General features: G+C 42.8%; 1 protein-coding gene across 2 annotated transcripts in view; it reads left to right on the top strand.

The window, feature by feature from the left end:
* Positions 1-17,910, top strand: part of PPP4R4 (protein phosphatase 4 regulatory subunit 4) — a gene marked incomplete in the record, with an annotated part of 442,181 nt that overhangs the window by 45,985 nt on the left and 378,286 nt on the right.

Genomic DNA, 17,910 nt, shown 5'->3' with positions numbered 1-17,910 from the left:
AGAGACTGCTCTTCTGGCCATGGGTCCTTCTTTCTTTTGCATCCCACCTCCTGTGAAGTAGCTTCCTGTTTCTGCATAGTTGGAACGCAGCAGGAAAAAGGACCTGTGGCCAGCAGAGCAATCTTTCTTGATCTCTGCAGCTTGCCAGCCAGTGACTTAACTTGACTGATGATATGGTGGTGGGGGAAGCATCAGTGGGACCCTTAAGATTGATTGCCCCAGGCCTAGCTTTGTTCTCGGTGGCCCTGGCTCAAACAATTCAGTATTTTTCTATCTCCAGCAGGTGGTAGATATATGGCAGTGCAGCTCTAGCACCTCTGATGCTCAATGCTCAAAAGTAAACGCGGGCACTAGAGACCATTAGCACCATACAAGTGCCTGCATTTACCTTTGCAGAATGTTCAGAGGCCCAGAGCACAGAACAAACTAGTGAGCAGATGAATAATGCAAGTAGCATGCTAATGTAGTCAAGTTCATGTTAATGAGCATTTTGTATTCCTCCCCAATGTTCAGAAAAGAACACCTGAAACAAATGCTGCCTTACCTCTGTGCAATATAATGCTAGGTCAGAGCAGGTGTAGCATGTTGCAAGAGAGGGATAGTCAACTTTGACAAATGTAAACTTTCTCCCTCTCAGCCCTTGTAATACCTGGGGGATCACTTTGACACTTGGGCAGGGAAGGTTTTTCTTCCACTTCAGAGGATGCAGAAGATTTGGGCCCAGATGCTCAAAGCTTAACATGCTAGCAGTGTTTGATTTAGACTGGTTGTAGCCGGTCTAGTACACACATTATTTAGTATCTAATGCACAAAGGGGTTCTGCATCATTTTTACTGTTTGTGGTAGCAGCTACTGAGAATCCTATACAAATGTTTTACAGTGAGCTCATTAGTATTAAAATGAGCATTCCATGAGATGCACAGACATTTCCGTACACTGCACAGAAAGGAGCACCTAGTTTTAACATTAAGAATGTACTGGCAGGTCTGGAGCTCCACACACATAAGTGGTTTTTGGGATAGTTGGTGCGCACCCTATTCAGCCTTTAATGTTCTTTGCTGCAAAGATCATTCTAAACTAGGGGCTTTTAATAGTAATATTTACCTGCAGGCTTTGGCCAAGGCGTGGAATTGGTGGCGGTAAATCCTGGGCAGTGCAACTCTATGGGGCAATGCCCAGTTCCCGGCTGGACTGGGTTCTTCTCCTTTTGAGGTTTGGTGAGCTGGGGGTGGATCATGCTTTGTGGGGTGGTGGGGGCTGGAGTCGGTGGGGGCTGGCCAATTTCCTTCCTTTATCCAGCTTAGGAATGCCTGGGCCCTCCCTAAGCACCATATTCTTGCTTGTTTACAGGCTCGCTACCAGTGGCGTAGCCAAGGGTGGGCCTGGATGGGCCCAGGCCCACCTACTTTGGGCTCAGGCCCACCCAGTAGCAGCACACCTATGATTTGGCTGGCAGGGATCCCTAAGCCTCACCAGCCAAAAACTCCCAACAACTGTCCCTCCTGCATACCTTGTAAATAGCAGATCTTCGCTTGCAGCGAGCAGCAACTGATACATACTATTCACACCAGCCCCACAGCCTTCCCTCTGATGTATTCCCACCTATGCGGAAACAGGAAGTTGCATCAGAGGGAAGGCTGTGGGGTCAACATGAGCAGTGTGTATTAGTTGCTGCATTCAAGGGAGGAAGGATGTTTGAGAGACCAAATGGCATGCAGGCGAGAGAGGGAGAGATCAAATCACTTGTGGGACAGGGCAAAGTTCTTCTGCCCACCCATCCTGGGTCCAGGCCCACCCAAAATTGGGTGTCTGGCTACGCCCTTGCTCGCTACTGTTACATGTCCCTGCTGCGGAGGCAGACCCACATGATCTCATTTACTAAACTGGATTGGGTGTTTCTTCAGTTGCCATCCCAATTGAATAAGCTTTCTCAATGGTGCCAGATTATCAGGGATAATAGGGGAGCGCCTCACATGGATGGTCTTGCACAGATTTGGGGTGTAGGCTTGGCTGAGATGATCACTAATAAGCAGCTTCAGCACATTTTTACTGAGCTCTATAGCCTGACCCCTTATTCTATTTTGCAGGTCATCCAATTCAAAATATTACATCGGGTTCATATTACCAGGCAGAGGGGGCCTCAGATGGGGCTGTGGGAGGACTCATACCTTCTTAGATGTCACATAGGGGTTGGCACCTTGATACAGTCCTTCTTGGAATGTCCCGTGTTGCAGGATCTGTGGCCTGCAGTCGTCGGGGTGATAGAGAGACTGCTTCAAGTGAATATGGAATGGTCTTACCAGGTAATGCTGTTGTGGAGTGACTTACCTTTGAGGGCACAGGGGCTCTTGGATGCTTAAAGTTATTTTATTTTGCTGGCTGTGCTGCTGGTTAAGAAATGTATTTTACAGTTTGGGCTTCTTCTTCAGCATCCCCCTTCTCTGGCTCCAGCTGATGAACGAGATGGCGACTTGGATGGCCTCCGAGTTTTGATACCATGTGCCTGTAGGCCATTGACAGTACTGTGAGCTGTGGAAACTTTTCTCTGAACTGAATCTGTCTTCCTAGCATGGGACTATTTTGGATATGTCTTTGGAGCTCATGAGGCAAGGGGGGCTGGGGGGGAGGTGAAGGATTTGATTTGTGTGTGTGTGGGGGGGGGGGTCTGTGTGGCCTAGTGGTTAGGGTGGTGGACTTTGGTCCTGAGGAACTGAGTTCAATTCCCGGTACAGGCAGCTCCTTGTGACTCTGGGCAAGTCACTTAACCCTCCATTGCCCACCGCATTGAGGCTGCCATGAGTGGGAAAGCGCGGGGTACAAATGTAACAAAAATAAATAAAAATATATTATAAAATATGCCAGTGGCTGTTAATTGACATCTGAGGGGTCATTACCTCACTGATGTCCCATGAGCTAATATGCTTTTGGAGTTCTGTCCTTCGACTGTTGTGTTTTAAGAAGTGTGGCATTTGTTTGTCATAACACTGTGCTTTCTTATATGCTGTTGGTATTAAAAGATTTTTAAAAAGTGTGAATTGCACCCATATAAAAGGCATTGTTAAAAAATTACAAGGAGAGATAACTATCAGTTTAGGTGGACATTGATCCAAAATACAAAAAGTTTTAGAATATTTTAAATATATGGAGTTGAAATTTTTTATTAACCAAAGTTTACCGCAGGTGCAGGAGCAAAACGTTTTACTGCCCCGCAGGAGCGGTAGAAAGTCTTGTTCCCATGTTTAAAAAAAAAAAAAAAAAAAAGAACTACGATTACTGCAGGTCTGGCATCTCCTCCCTCCCTCTTTCCTTTTGTTCTTCCTCCTCTTTGCTACACAAGGAATTTCCCATAGGCCTGCTCCGGGGCCTTCCCTTCCCTCCTCTGCTGATTCCCGCCTTCTGATGCAACTTCCTGTTTCACGAAACAGGAAGTTACAGCAGAAGGTAGGAGTTGGAGGAGGAGGACCCTGTAGAAGGCCTTATGGGGAATCTCCTTGCATCGTGATGGGAAGGAAAGTAAGGAAGGGAAGAACAAAGGAAGGAGATGCTGGACTTACTGTAATCGTGGTTTTCATTTCTTAGGAGGGGCAGTGCTGGACCCATGCTGGAAAATAGGGTAGTGCTGGACTTGTGCTGGAGAAGGGGGGGGGGGTAGTGCTAGACAAACGCTGGAGAAGGGTGGGTAGTGTTGGACCTGCGCTGAAGAAAGGGGGCAGGTCTGGACCCATGCGGGGGAAGGGGAGCAGTGCTGTAGAGAGGGCTGGAACTGAGGGGGACAGGGCTAGAGCTGAAGGGGACAGAGGCAGTGCTGGAGGGAGGGCTGGAGCTGAATGTAACAGAAGCAGTGCTGGAGGGGAGGGAGGTGGGGAAGGAAGGGAGGGTGAGATTCCACTTGTGGATGGTGTATGGAGATTGAAGGGGGGCAGACTCAGGAAAGATGTCAGGAAGTATTTCTTCACGGAGAGGGTGGTGGACGCTTGGAATGCCCTCCCGCGGGAGGTGGTGGAGATGAAAACGGTAACGGAGTTCAAACATGCGTGGGATATGCATAGAGGAATCCTGTGCAGAAGGAATGGATCCTCAGAAGCTTAGCTGAAATTGGGTGGCGGAGCAGTTGGGGGAAAGAGGGGGTGGTGGTTGGGAGGCGAGGATAGGGGAGGGCAGACTTATACGGTCTGTACCAGAGCCGGTGATGGGAGGCGGGAAATACTGCTGGGCAGACTTATATGGTCTGTGCCCTGAAAAGGACAGGTACAAATTCAAGGTAAGGTATACACTTATAGGTTTTTCGTTGGGCAGACTGGATGGACCATGCAGGTCTTTTTCTGCCGTCATCTACTATGTTACTATGAGTGGACATAGAGTTGGCAATGCTAAACATGGGAGGTGGTATGGACACACAGGGACGATGCTAGACTTGGGGGGATAGGGACACAGGAGTGGAGTTGTAACCATTGCCTCAGCTACAGAATTAGATTGTGAGTCCTCCAGGGACAGAGAAATACCATTGTAACTCACCTTGAGCTACTATTGAAAAAGGTGTGAGCAAATCCAAATAAAAAAAATACAGGGGGAGGGGATATGCGGGTAGATGGTCACAGGGAAGTATAGGGGACACAGAGAAGAGATATGCTGAACATGGGGAAAGATAGCTACACACAGAGATAGAAGATAAGTGGTGAGCATGGAGAAAGAAGAAATGTTAAATGGGCAGGAGACCCTGGCAAGTGAGTTGAGAAGACCGAAGGAAACAGAAACCAGAGCCTGGGACCAACATGATTTGAAACATAAAATGACCAGACAACAAAAGGTACAAAAAAAAAGGTATTTTCTATTTTGTGATTAGAATATGTCAAATTTGAAATGTGTATCCTTCCAGAGCTGGTGTTAGACGTGGCTAGGGCCCAGGGCAGAAATTTGGGAGGGGACCCTAAAGCCCACTACCAGGCCATGCCTTCTTCAGCTTTCAGCAGGCTTAGGGCTCTCTCTGGCCAGGGGGCAGTTGTCCTAGTTGCACTCCTCTATCCCTGGCATGTGTGATCTTTATATTTTCCCGGTATAGAAGTAAATGTATCTCTTTCTATTGCTTTGGTGTGGCTTCTTGGGGTTTTGGTTTAATGTATGTTTATCAGTTTTGGTCAGCTATTATATATTTGGCATATGTGTTCTATGTGTGTGTCCGAAGTATACTGCTAGCTTAAATTTTCTATGTAGCATTCTGTAGTAATTTGGCTTGTTCAATTTTGTCAGTAGGGGATATTTGTAAGGGGGAAGGGGAGACAGGGTTTTTTTTCAAATTCTTGTTCTGTATTGGTTGTGGTTTATGTTTCCATCATTTTCATTGAATCCCAAAATACATCAACAAGTATAATGTAGAAAAACAGTTTTGAAACTATTGAACCCCACCACCCCTTCCATCTTTAAGCAAAACTAGGCAAGAATGTTCACAGGTCAAGTAGTCAGATTCATATAGCTGGGGACATTGTATTCCATAAAGGGGACCAGCAGGCTTGAAACTGTAATCCAGAAGGAGAAGAAATATCTCGTATTGCCATGCACTACACCCGTAGCAATCCTATCATCTGGCAGCGCCCACACCTGTATGGACGAGGATCTCGGGGACAGCTATTCCAGCAGAATCATCCGTTTACAGATGATATTAGAATAAGACACAAACTCCTTAAATCCTCTTGTGGTTGTGATTTATAAAATAACAGTTGTAAAGAGTATTGTTTCTTTTTATACTTTAATAAAATGATTTAAATATAAAATCTTAACTGTTTGAGGCTTCTGCGGATGGGATCAGACAGAGCTTGCAGGGATGGGATAGGGAGGGGGACAGAGTCAGAGGGAAAGGGGCAGGGACGGGGTCAGAGCTCACGGGGATGAGGCAGGGATGTGGGCAAACTTTATCCCCACGTCATTCTCTACACTGGAACTCTTTGCTGGAGGATGTAGTAACAGCTATCTGGGTTTAAAAAAGGCTTGGACAAGTTCCTGAAGGAAAAGTCCATAGTCCGCTATTGAGACAGACATGGAGAAGCTATTGCTTGCCCTGGGATTGGTAGCATGGAATGTTACCATTATTTGAGTTTCTGCCAGGTACTTGTGACCTGGCTTGGCCACTGTTGGAAACAGAATACTGGGCTAGGTGGACCATTGGTCTGACTCAGTATGGCTACTCTTATGTTCATACGTTCTTATGAATATCGGGCCCTTGATTTGTGTGCAAAAGTTTTCTATTGATTCTCTTTTGAAAAGACCTATAGGAATATGTGTGGGTTGGGTTTATTTTTTAGTTTCTTACTACTAGTTTCTCAGTTAACGGTAATGCATCTGTGGTAGGAATCTTCTTACTAATCAGGCTAGAAAGGTGAAAGAAGACTGCTTATGTTGGGAACGCCAGAGAGGGGGAGCAAAGAGTACTTGGTTCAGATTGAGATGATGAAGGAAGGGTTGTGAGTTTGATCTGGATGGGGAGGGCAAGAGGGAGAAGACTGAGATGGACAAAAGAGGGAGGAGAGCTGGGAAACGGGACGGGGACAAGGCTATGAGCACTATTCAGCTCTTAGTTCGTGTGCTCAGACTGGTCTGTGGTGACTTTTGACTGCCAAAGCCATCGAATGAGCTATGGTATGCAATACTAGGCATATTTTCAAATTTTACTGCTACAACACTTAGATAAAAGAAAAGCTTGAATTGGCCACAGCATAAAAAAATGCAATTTATAATGCACACAAATGGCATACTTATATCACAATAATATTAATTTAATATACATTCTATCAAATACATTTTTAAAAGAAATGAATTAAAAATACTAACAGCCTATGTAAAATAGGATATTTTTGGCACATACCAAGAGAAATAAAACACAGCAATTCAGTATTTTTTTTTTCTCAAGCGTTTTGCTTATATGATAAAAACTAAAATTAAATGGGCACAGCATTTCAGGTGAAGATGTTCCAAGGTCCATATGAATCTGAAACTGTATTGATTTTGAGCTGTTAATAAAATGTCAGCTCAATAAAAGCGTCTGTTCACGCTTTCCAAAAATACTAGGACTAGGGGGCATGCGATGAAACTACAGTGTAGTAAATTTAAAACAAATCGGAGAAAATGTTTCTTCACCCAACACGTAATTAAACTCTGGAATTTGTTGCCGGAGAACGTGGTGAAGGCGGTTAGCTTGGCAGAGTGTAAAAAGGGGTTAGACGGTTTCCTAAAGGACAAGTCCATAAACCGCTACTAAATGGACTTGAGGAAAAATCTGCAATTCCAGGAATAACATGTATAGAATGTTTGTACGTTTGGGAAGCTTGCCAGGTGCCCTTGACCTGGATTGGCCGCTGTCGTGGACAGGATGCTGGGCTCGATGGACCCTTGGTCTTTTCCCAGTGTGGCATTACTTATGTACCATGAGTGGTTCATTGCGGATTATAAAGGTAAGGCCAAATAAATAAAAGAAAGTGATATATAACAATCAAAATTACAGAACTATCAGTCACATCAAATTGAGTCTGTAAATAGAAATGTCTTGAGAGCCTGTCTGAAGATAAAATAATTTGTCAAAATCTAGAGCTTTAGAGGTAGCATATTCCAGATGGAAGCTGCTTGATAATAGAGAGGAGTCAAACACCCTTCATTTGATAACCCCTTTAACAGAAGAAAAACGCAATAACATTAGATTTTGGGTTCTAGCTGTAGCTTGCGTATGAAGACAAGTAACTCAATCTGTTAGATAATATGGAGCATCACCTTACATTATTTTAAATAGAGTGCAAAGCTTAAATTCTGAGCTGGCAGCTATGGGGAGCCAATGAAGCTTCTGCAGCAACAGTGAAGCAGAATCATATTTCCTAGTTGAGAATATTAGTCGACCAGCTGAATTCTGGACTAATTGTAAATATTTAACTGTAGCTTTAGTGCAGCAGATGTACACAATGTTACAGTAGCCCAGTCTAGATAGTACTAATGCCAAGGGCTCACTTTTCCCTGAGTTCGTGACAGAGAGATGTCACATGATTAGAAAAAGTCAAGAGACTATTCACTTCCATTCCTAATATCTTTGAACATGACTCAAAAGTAGAAGTATTAGTACCAATATAGAAGGGTTGTGAAAGCTCAGGTGCGTTGGTAGGGCCTAACCAAAGAAACTTGGTCTTATTACAGTTCAATTTTAAACGGTCTCAAGAAATCCAATTTTTAATCAAATGTACACAAGAGGATAATATATGCAACGTGCTATACCAATCACCTGAGAAAGGAAACAGCATATGATATCGTCCGCATAGATATAGCAAGGGATATTAAACCTTTCTAGTAAAAATCCTAAAGGCTGAAGTAGTACATTGAATAGAGATAGCGATAAAAGGGAACCTTGCACAACCAGGATTCCTGCAAACAGAAAAAAAGGTTACTATCTTTCTGAACCTTTACCTCCTAGTTGTTAAGAAACCCTTAAACCAATGTAACACTTCATCACATATTCCAATCTCTTAATCCAGATCAAATGTGCAAGACAGGTCGAATTGAACCACCACAGCTTTCTGTTCCTGATTCAGTAAGGTCTTCCCCTGAGCAGTGATGGATGCAGTCACAGTCTCAGTACTGTAGTTCTTCTGGAACCCAGATTGTGATGAATGCAGGATGTTCTTATCAGTTAAATAATTATCCAACAATTTTGAGATGTAACCTTCCAAACTTCGTAAATAATGGGAATGATGCCACAGGATGGTAATTACTAGGAGATGACAAGTCACAATTAGAGTTTTGGGGGGATAAGCATCAAGACAATTTCCCCATATCTAGCCAAAGAATGGTCATCACAGAGACACCTATTGAACCAATTAGTCAAAGCCTCTGGCACATTGTTCATAAAATATGCTTAGATGTTACATTTTATTCTAAAATAAAACATTACAAGCTTTCCCCTTAGTCTTCCTGGGAGTCTTTGGTGTCCTATGTTTAATATGAGAATCATGCCAATTAATAGTAAAATAAATTAAAAAATGATCAGTCCATGCTAATGGCCTGGTAATGGTTGGCCATAATTAAAACAGAAATTAAAATCCTGTATGTTAACACTAGTCATTGCAAGTATATACAATGCATGGCCCTAGCCATGAGTACTTAGAATGAAAGGTCTGTCAAATCCTAAAATGTCCAAAAAAAGCTAAAAACTGTATTACATGTGTATCTGCTTTGTCTTCGAGATGTAAATTAATATCACCCGCCAACAGAGTGGCCAGAAATTGAGCAACATACTGTAAGGATGAGCCAGAAAGTCTTGAAGCTCATCCTTACAGGCCATCCATTTTCCTGTGGGACAGTACACAACTATACAACATAAAGTGCCCATAAATGCAGAGTTTTGATAGGAACAGAAGACATATTGGAGGAAAAGGGCAAAAATGCTCAAGCTTCACTAATGGACAGGAAAAGCAGCCTCATGGAAGAACTCTTCGGACCCGGCTACAGTTTGAAAAGCAGTTTTTCAAGTTCTCACACAAAGGAATCTGAAAAAATTATAGATAATCCTATGTAATTGTATTTGATTCCTGTACATTGTAAGCCACTTTGAATCTGCTTAATGTGGGAAAAAAGTGGGGTATAAATGTTCATAAATAAATAAACAATTGACGGTCTCCAAGGGGAGGGGTGAAGAGTGCTGGTCAAGTAAACTTTCAGAAAAAAAAAATGATTTATATAACATGGCAAGACCCCTTCCTCTTTTCCGTTGTCTTGGGACATGCAATATTTTATTACCATTTGTGCACATTGATTTTCAAACGCGGGTCATCTGAAATTGAGAACCAGGTTTTGGTCTAAAAGACCAAACCTGGCATAGACTCTCCAATCATATCTCTTATCACGCCTACTTTAACTGCTGACCTTGCATTAACATAGAGACAAGGAACCGGAGCAAAAGAATGTTCCGTGATGGTTGTAGAATAGAGGAATTACTAATGTTCCTGACACTACCATTATGAATATCATCATGATTTTAAGGTATTTTAAAAGATTTTTTTTTAACCTGAATAAGGGTAGGAATTTGACATTGCATAACTGAGGCACAATCAGTTAAATTGTTCAAATTAATAGAGTTTCTAAATGGCATATAGTGATAATTTCTAGTTGAGAGATACACTGGAATACCCTGTTCAATACCCAGAGTACTCAAAGGAAAGACCTGGAAACACCCCCACCCCTCACAGTAAAAGACCTCACAACCACATTTGAAGCCAGGACATCTTCAAAAATCGATCAATGATAAAGCCCCAACCTGAATCGTATAATATGTTAGACTCACATACTATCCCTTAGAATAGTCAGTATGCCAGTCCTGTGCCAGTCACTGTACAAAGTCACGCGCACCGCTGGGTGATGTACGTGGGGTGGAGCAGGCCCCTCTGCTGGGTTTCTATTGGTCCTGCTAGTCCAGGGGTGGGCAGCCATTTTCCTCGAGGGCCACAACCCAGTCAAATTTCCACAATTAATGTGTACAATATTGATTTGAATGTACTGCTTCTGTGTATGCAAATAGCTCTCGTGCATATTCATTGTGAAAATCTTGAAAATCTGACTGGGTTGTGACCCTTGATGACCATAGTTACCCAGTCAGCACTTTCCATGATTTTATATACAGGCTTCTAAAGTAGCTCTTTTGATGTGGCTATTAAAGCTATAAGTTAAGCAAAATTAGGTTGAGTTATTATTAAATCATAATTGGTGCCCAGTGAAGAATGTGAATGGAAAAGAAATGATGTGGCAAGGTCTGAATTAAAGTTATTTTAGAGCCATCATGCACATATAAGTTTTTCTGCTTCTCTCGTCCTCGTTCAGACTATGACGCAGGAGGAATGGGGATCTACTATGGTAGTGGGATTCAAATTACGTTCTGAAGTTAAGGCTGTAGACTTACCGGCTAGAGTACTTCTCAGCCTAGTATGTAATACCATGATCCATCCAGGTATACTGAAAATAAGAAGTAAAATTAAGCACTTATCCCTAGTTAAGTTGGGGGGGGGGGGGGCAGTGTAGGTGCCTCACTCCCAAAGTTAGATTCCTGACTGCTTTGAAAACTGATACATAAACCTCTAACTCCAGTTGTGCATTTCAGGACATTTACTACTTATTTCATGAGCAAGTCTGTTGTAATAGTTCGCAGCTCAGTTTTAGTTTTGTATCTCAAGAGACTGAAACGGGCTTTCTCAAAGTAAGAAATATCAATGAATTTGCTATTAAACATTGATGTCATGAAGTGTTTACTAAAATAGAAATCTATTGTTCTTGTCAGATATAAATCATACCTGCTTTATTGAAACACTGTTTCTCCATTAATTTTAGTTGGAGTACAATAAATGTCTGCCTTCTAGGCCAGATACTGCATGCCCAGCCATCCCTGGAGACATGCTGCAGTTCACAAGAAATGATAGGTCTTGTTCTCACTTTAATGAACATGTACAATGCAGTATCATACAGAAAATGTTGACTTTTATGGGAGTGATAGGAATAAATGCTGCCTTTCTAACTGATTTTCTTTTGAAAGAGGACACAAAACACAAGTATTGAATAGGTGAGCCACTGGCATCTCGTTGTTCTATGCTATTTGGGTTGAAAGGTCTTTTGGAATGGCTTTTGAATGGTATTATTTAACTAGTACCCTGCCTTCAGCTTTCACTTCTTTTAAGTTTGATCTTGATTTATTTTTGTTCACACATACCAACAAAAATTGTCCCATGAATAACAAGGAACATTTTATATTTTGAATGTTCGTTTGTATTACTATGGAAACATCATCACACTTGTTTTTGTGATGCAAGATTTTTCAGTTTTTAATTTATTATGGATACATCATTCAACTACCTTTTTATGACGTTATTTCTTTATTCTTTAGTAAGATATTTTTAGGTTCACTTTTGCTTTTAAATGCTGTTATCCATCAATGTGCATCACATCAGTTTTTCAGTGTTCACGTACACCCTGCTCCGTTTGGTTATTATTATTCAGTATTATGTGAATGGGCGATTTAGGTCATTCATGATGTTTTTTTACAGTTAAATCCATTTCACTTCGCATGCACTGTTTCTTCCGTTTTGGCAACATTTTGATACAACGGATTCCCTGCACCAGGACTTTAGGATACATCACACACAAGAGGCAAACTTTTAATTTTAACTTATTTTCAATTTAATGGTGATCTTCCTCAGTTTTTACCCGTTATTTATTTATTTTTCATGCTCCTGATAGTGATTTTATCTCTCGACCTTACAGCGTGACATATTCAGAGTCGCAGTAAGAGCTTTTAAGACTGTAAATGTTAGTCACACACCTCTCTTTCCGCTATCACTTCCCTTTGATTTTTTGTCTTGGCATGTTTGCCTATGAAAGTACGTGATTACAAATTGGATAGTTTCACCGTTGACGTTTGTTTGAGCCACATGTATTTCATAAGACTTATCACTATGTCCTTCAGACTTAGTACTTTCAGCGGTATGCTATCAGCGGATTCAATTGTGATGTTGGTATTAAGCACGCTTTCTTTGCACGTTAAACATGCTGTCTTTACACACTTGGTTCTATGTTTAAAAAAACAGCACATTATGCACACACAGATGTGATGCACGTCGGCCATTTTTTATTGATGACACATCTTTTCTATTTCACCATTACTATTATTTATTTATTTATTTTACTTTTTAATTGTTTATATTGATCATTTTTTATTGATTCTAGCTCTGTTTTTAACTTTGATGATGATACATTCTCATACGCATGAACATTCAACAGTATTGTGGTAAGCAGAGCACTGCTGTCCATTTCTTCTGTTAGCATTGTTACAGTGGGGGAAATAAGTATTTGATCCCTTGCTGATTTTGTAAGTTTGCCCACTGACAAAGACATGAGCAGCCCATAATTGAAGGGTAGGTTATTGGTAACAGTGAGAGATAGCACATCACAAATTAAATCCGGAAAATCACATTGTGGAAAGTATATGAATTTATTTGCATTCTGCAGAGGGAAATAAGTATTTAATCCCTCTGGCAAACAAGACCTAATACTTGGTGGCAAAACCCTTGTTGGCAAGCACAGCGGTCAGACGTCTTCTGTAGTTGATGATGAGGTTTGCACACATGTCAGGAGGAATTTTGGTCCACTCCTCTTTGCAGATCATCTCTAAATCATTAAGAGTTCTGGGCTGTCGCTTGGCAACTCGCAGCTTCAGCTCCCTCCATAAGTTTTCAATGGGATTAAGGTCTGGTGACTGGCTAGGCCACTCCATGACCCTAATGTGCTTCTTCCTGAGCCACTCCTTTGTTGCCTTGGCTGTATGTTTTGGGTCATTGTCGTGCTGGAAGACCCAGCCACGACCCATTTTTAAGGCCCTGGCGGAGGGAAGGAGGTTGTCACTCAGAATTGTACGGTACATGGCCCCATCCATTCTCCCATTGATGCGGTGAAGTAGTCCTGTGCCCTTAGCAGAGAAACACCCCCAAAACATAACATTTCCACCTCCATGCTTGACAGTGGGGACGGTGTTCTTTGGGTTATAGGCAGCATTTCTCTTCCTCCAAACACGGCGAGTTGAGTTCATGCCAAAGAGCTCAATTTTTGTCTCATCTGACCACAGCACCTTCTCCCAATCACTCTCGGCATCATCCAGGTGTTCACTGGCAAACTTCAGACGGGCCGTCACATGTGCCTTCCGGGGCAGGGGGACCTTGCGGGCACTGCAGGATTGCAATCCGTTATGTCGTAATGTGTTACCAATGGTTTTCGTGGTGACAGTGGTCCCAGCTGCCTTGAGATCATTGACAAGTTCCCCCCTTGTAGTTGTAGGCTGATTTCTAACCTTCCTCATGATCAAGGATACCCCACGAGGTGAGATTTTGCGTGGAGCCCCAGATCTTTGTCGATTGACAGTCATTTTGTACTTCTTCCATTTTCTTACTATGGCACCAACAGTTGTCTCCTTCTCGCCCAGCGTCTTACTGATGGTTTTGTAGCCCATTCCAGCCTTGTGCAGGTGTATGATCTTGTCCCTGACATCCTTAGACAGCTCCTTGCTCTTGGCCATTTTGTAGAGGTTAGAGTCTGACTGATTCACTGAGTCTGTGGACAGGTGTCTTTCATACAGGTGACCATTGCCGACAGCTGTCTGTCATGCAGGTAACGAGTTGATTTGGAGCATCTACCTGGTCTGTAGGGGCCAGATCTCTTACTGGTTGGTGGGGGATCAAATACTTATTTCCCTCTGCAGAATGCAAATAAATTCATATACTTTCCACAATGTGATTTTCCGGATTTAATTTGTGATGTGCTATCTCTCACTGTTACCAATAACCTACCCTTCAATTATGGGCTGCTCATGTCTTTGTCAGTGGGCAAACTTACAAAATCAGCAAGGGATCAAATACTTATTTCCCCCACTGTATATGTCATTTTAGAGATTTAATTTGAATATATATGTTCTCTACTAAACCCCTGATACAGGCGCTTGGTCACCGAAACACGGACTGTGTCGGGTCCACTCAATAAAGTTTCCTTTGTCCAGTTCCTGAAGGTCTACGCATGCTTTTTGTTTTGCTTTGGTCTTTGTACTTGAAACCCTCACTTTTTTGCCTTTATAATTACGTACTGCATATGGTAACAGATCAGTATCCCTATTCCTGAGTCTACAATAATTTTGAAAGTAATGAATTCCACAGTTAAGTCTTTGAAAGACCTGCTCTCTACCTTTACTGTACCATTGGTCAGTCCTGTCTGCCCAACAAGATGGCCAGTGTTGCGTCTGGCACTCTTAATCTCTATCTCTCCCTGCCAACTATGGGGCACAGACTGTAGAAGTCTGCTAGGCACCGGTCCTACCTCCCGACTACTGGAGTTACTGTCAGAGCCCACTCTAGCTTTGATCGTGATCTGTTTTTGCCATTTAAGGGACCCAGACCATAGAAGTCTGCCTGGCATTAGTTTTACTTATGGTTTCTGTTCTCTGTTTTATTCTTAACTTGTAGGATGGTGTTGTCAATTTAATTACATAACTCATGCCCACTGTATAGTAACATGGAGGCATATTTTCAAAGCACTTAGCCTTCCAAAGTTCAGAACACAAGGTAAGGAGCTATGCACCTGGGAGCAATTTGTGAATTCCACTGCAGTGCCCCCTAGGGTGCCCAGTTGGTGTCCTGGCATGTGAAGGGGACCAGGGCACTACGAATGCTGGCTCCTCCCATGACCAAATGGCTTGGATTTAGTCGTTTCTGAGATGGGCGTCCTCGGTTTCCATTATCGCCGAAAACTGGGGACAGTCATCTCGAAGAACGACCTATAGACGACTATCTCTAAGGTCGACCTAAATGTTGAGATTTGGGCGCCCCCGACTGTATTATCGAAAAAAAAGATGGCCGCCCATCTTGTTTTGATAATATGGGTTGCCCCGTCCCTTTACGGGGCCATCCTGCAAGGACGTATAACCTGTGGTTTAGGACAAGATGGTGGACATTTTTTCTGGGGTGATAATCTATTTGGTATACCAGCAGAGGGCAGTGGAGAACCTACTACTCTCAAAGGTGTAGGTATCCCCCACTCTCTTGACCACCCCAGAACAACCAGTGGTCTCGCTCACATCAGAGATAGCAAAGGTTACAAAACTCTCAACTAGCTTTCCAGTCAAAACCAGGGAGAGCTTTTGACTGGCTTCTGGAGAGCATAGCATATTCTGAATGACTTTCTGGTAGGAGGGAGGCTGAATGTTTTCCAAGCAAGGTGGTCCCATAACCTCAGATCAGTTGGTTCTCAAAATAGTCTGGATAGGTTACACCCTAGAATTAGAAACTGTCCTTTCAAATTGTTCTTCGAGAGTATCAAAGTTAAGCTATCACCAGGAGTTAGTTATAAAGGAACTCTCTTCTCTCTTACAGGCCAGTGCTGTTGAACTCATTCCACTAGGGGAAATGGAGCAGGGATTTTATTCCAAGTGCTTCCTGATTACCCAAAAAACAGGGGATTTCATCCCATCGTAGACCTAAAGGCACCAAATAAATATCTGACAAAGCAAAAGTTGAGGATGGTTTTTCTGGGCAGCCTACTCCCCATGATTTAGGAACAAGATTGACTGTGCTGTCTGGATTTAAAGGACACTTACACCCACATACAGATACATCCCAGTCACAGGAAGTATCTCAAATTTCAAGTAAGGAAACATCACTGTCAGTACCGTGGGTGTTCACAAAATGTCTATCAATAGTTGCAGCATCGTTACACGACTAGGGGTGTATGTTTTTCCCTACCTAAACAATTGGCTGGTCAAGAGCACGTCAAAGGAAGGAGTACAGGAGTCAATGTGCAGAACCATTTGGATGCTAGAACTGCTAGGGTTCGTCATCAACTACCTCACTTCCACCTGACACATTTAGAATTTATAGGAACCCTGCTTTTTTCTCAGCCCTACAAATAGTGGCTCTCACCTCTGTAGTACAGGGGATTGAACAGAGTCAGCAAGTATCAGCTCAGCAGATGTTAAGACTACAAGGCCACATGATCTTCACTGTGCATGCCACACCCATGGCGTGCTTCAATTTGAATACAGCTCAGTGAACTCTGTCTTCCCAGTGGTCTCAGTCCAAGAGGAACCTTCAGGATATCATCACTATAATGCCTTCGGTCAAGTATTTTGTCTTGGTGGCTAATCCAAAGCAATTTGCACAAGGGGCTAACATTCCAAATTTCTCAGCACCACAATCCGACAACAGATGCATCTACCCTACGGTGGGGTGGGGGGGGGGGGGGGCTCATGTATATGGGCTTCATACACAGGGTCACTGGTTGACTCTAGAGAGACACATCAAATCAAGCTAAAAGCTATTTGAAATATTATAAAAGCTTTCAGAGATTGGCTGGCATGCCAAATTATCTTAATTTAGGCAGACAACCGAGTGGCGAAGTACTGTGCCAGGAAACCGGAAGATACTTGTATTTCCTGTGTCAGGAAGCAGCCAGGATGTGGCAGTGGGCCATCTCCTAGGGGTTGGTTTTCAGGGCCGCTTACCTAATGGGGAAAAAACACCTCTCTCTGGCAGACAGTCTGGGCACGGTCACAAAGCCTCACAAGTGCCCCCTGAACATGAGCGTTTCTCAGAAGATTTTTTGAGAGTGGAGCACCCACTTGGTAGATATTTTCTCCACTCATCTCAACAACAAAGTCCCACAGTTTTGCTCTAGAACAGAATCACACAGCAGCTTAACCTCAGATGTTCTCCTCAGTTGGGTAAGGGGACCTTTTGTATGCTTATCTTCAATGTTTCTCATAGCAAAAACTCTCCTGCAGGACCAAGAGACAATGTTCTTCATTGTGCAGTACTGGCAGAGGTAGATATAGTTTCTTCTGTTTGGAGACTGGAGTGCTTTCTACTCTCATCACTCAGAACTAGGGGTCTCTCTTGTGTCCCAACCTCTAGTCTCTAGCTCTCATAGATTGGATGTTGAAAGGCTAGAGGCTGACACCTGAATCTGCCTGAGGGTGTCTCTCAGATTCTTGCTTCTGTGATTTGACTAGGAAAGCCTATGGTTTCAAATGTAGGTGATATGCCTACTAATGTGAAGATAGGGCCTAGATCCTACTTGAATACCTCCTACACTTATCTGAGTTGGGCATCTAGATCAATTCTGTAAGAGTTCTCTTTAGTGTAGTAGGAGTTTATCATAGTGTAGAGGGTAGGCCTATCTCTGCTCAGCTGTTAGTTTGCTTCACAAGGGGCTTGCTATTAATGAAACCTTCAAGACTGAGACAGGAGTCTTTAATTTACAAATGACCCGACACGGGCCGTGTTTCGGCGTTAAACAATGCCTGCCTCAGGGGTCAGGGTTTGATTGTGAAATGTGCAAGATGTGTAGGTCCAATGCCTCGAATAA

This window comes from Microcaecilia unicolor, chromosome 9 (assembly GCF_901765095.1).
Source record: "Microcaecilia unicolor chromosome 9, aMicUni1.1, whole genome shotgun sequence".
Taxonomy (NCBI): Eukaryota; Metazoa; Chordata; class Amphibia; order Gymnophiona; family Siphonopidae; genus Microcaecilia; species Microcaecilia unicolor.
This window is presented reverse-complemented; position numbering and strand designations above follow the sequence as displayed.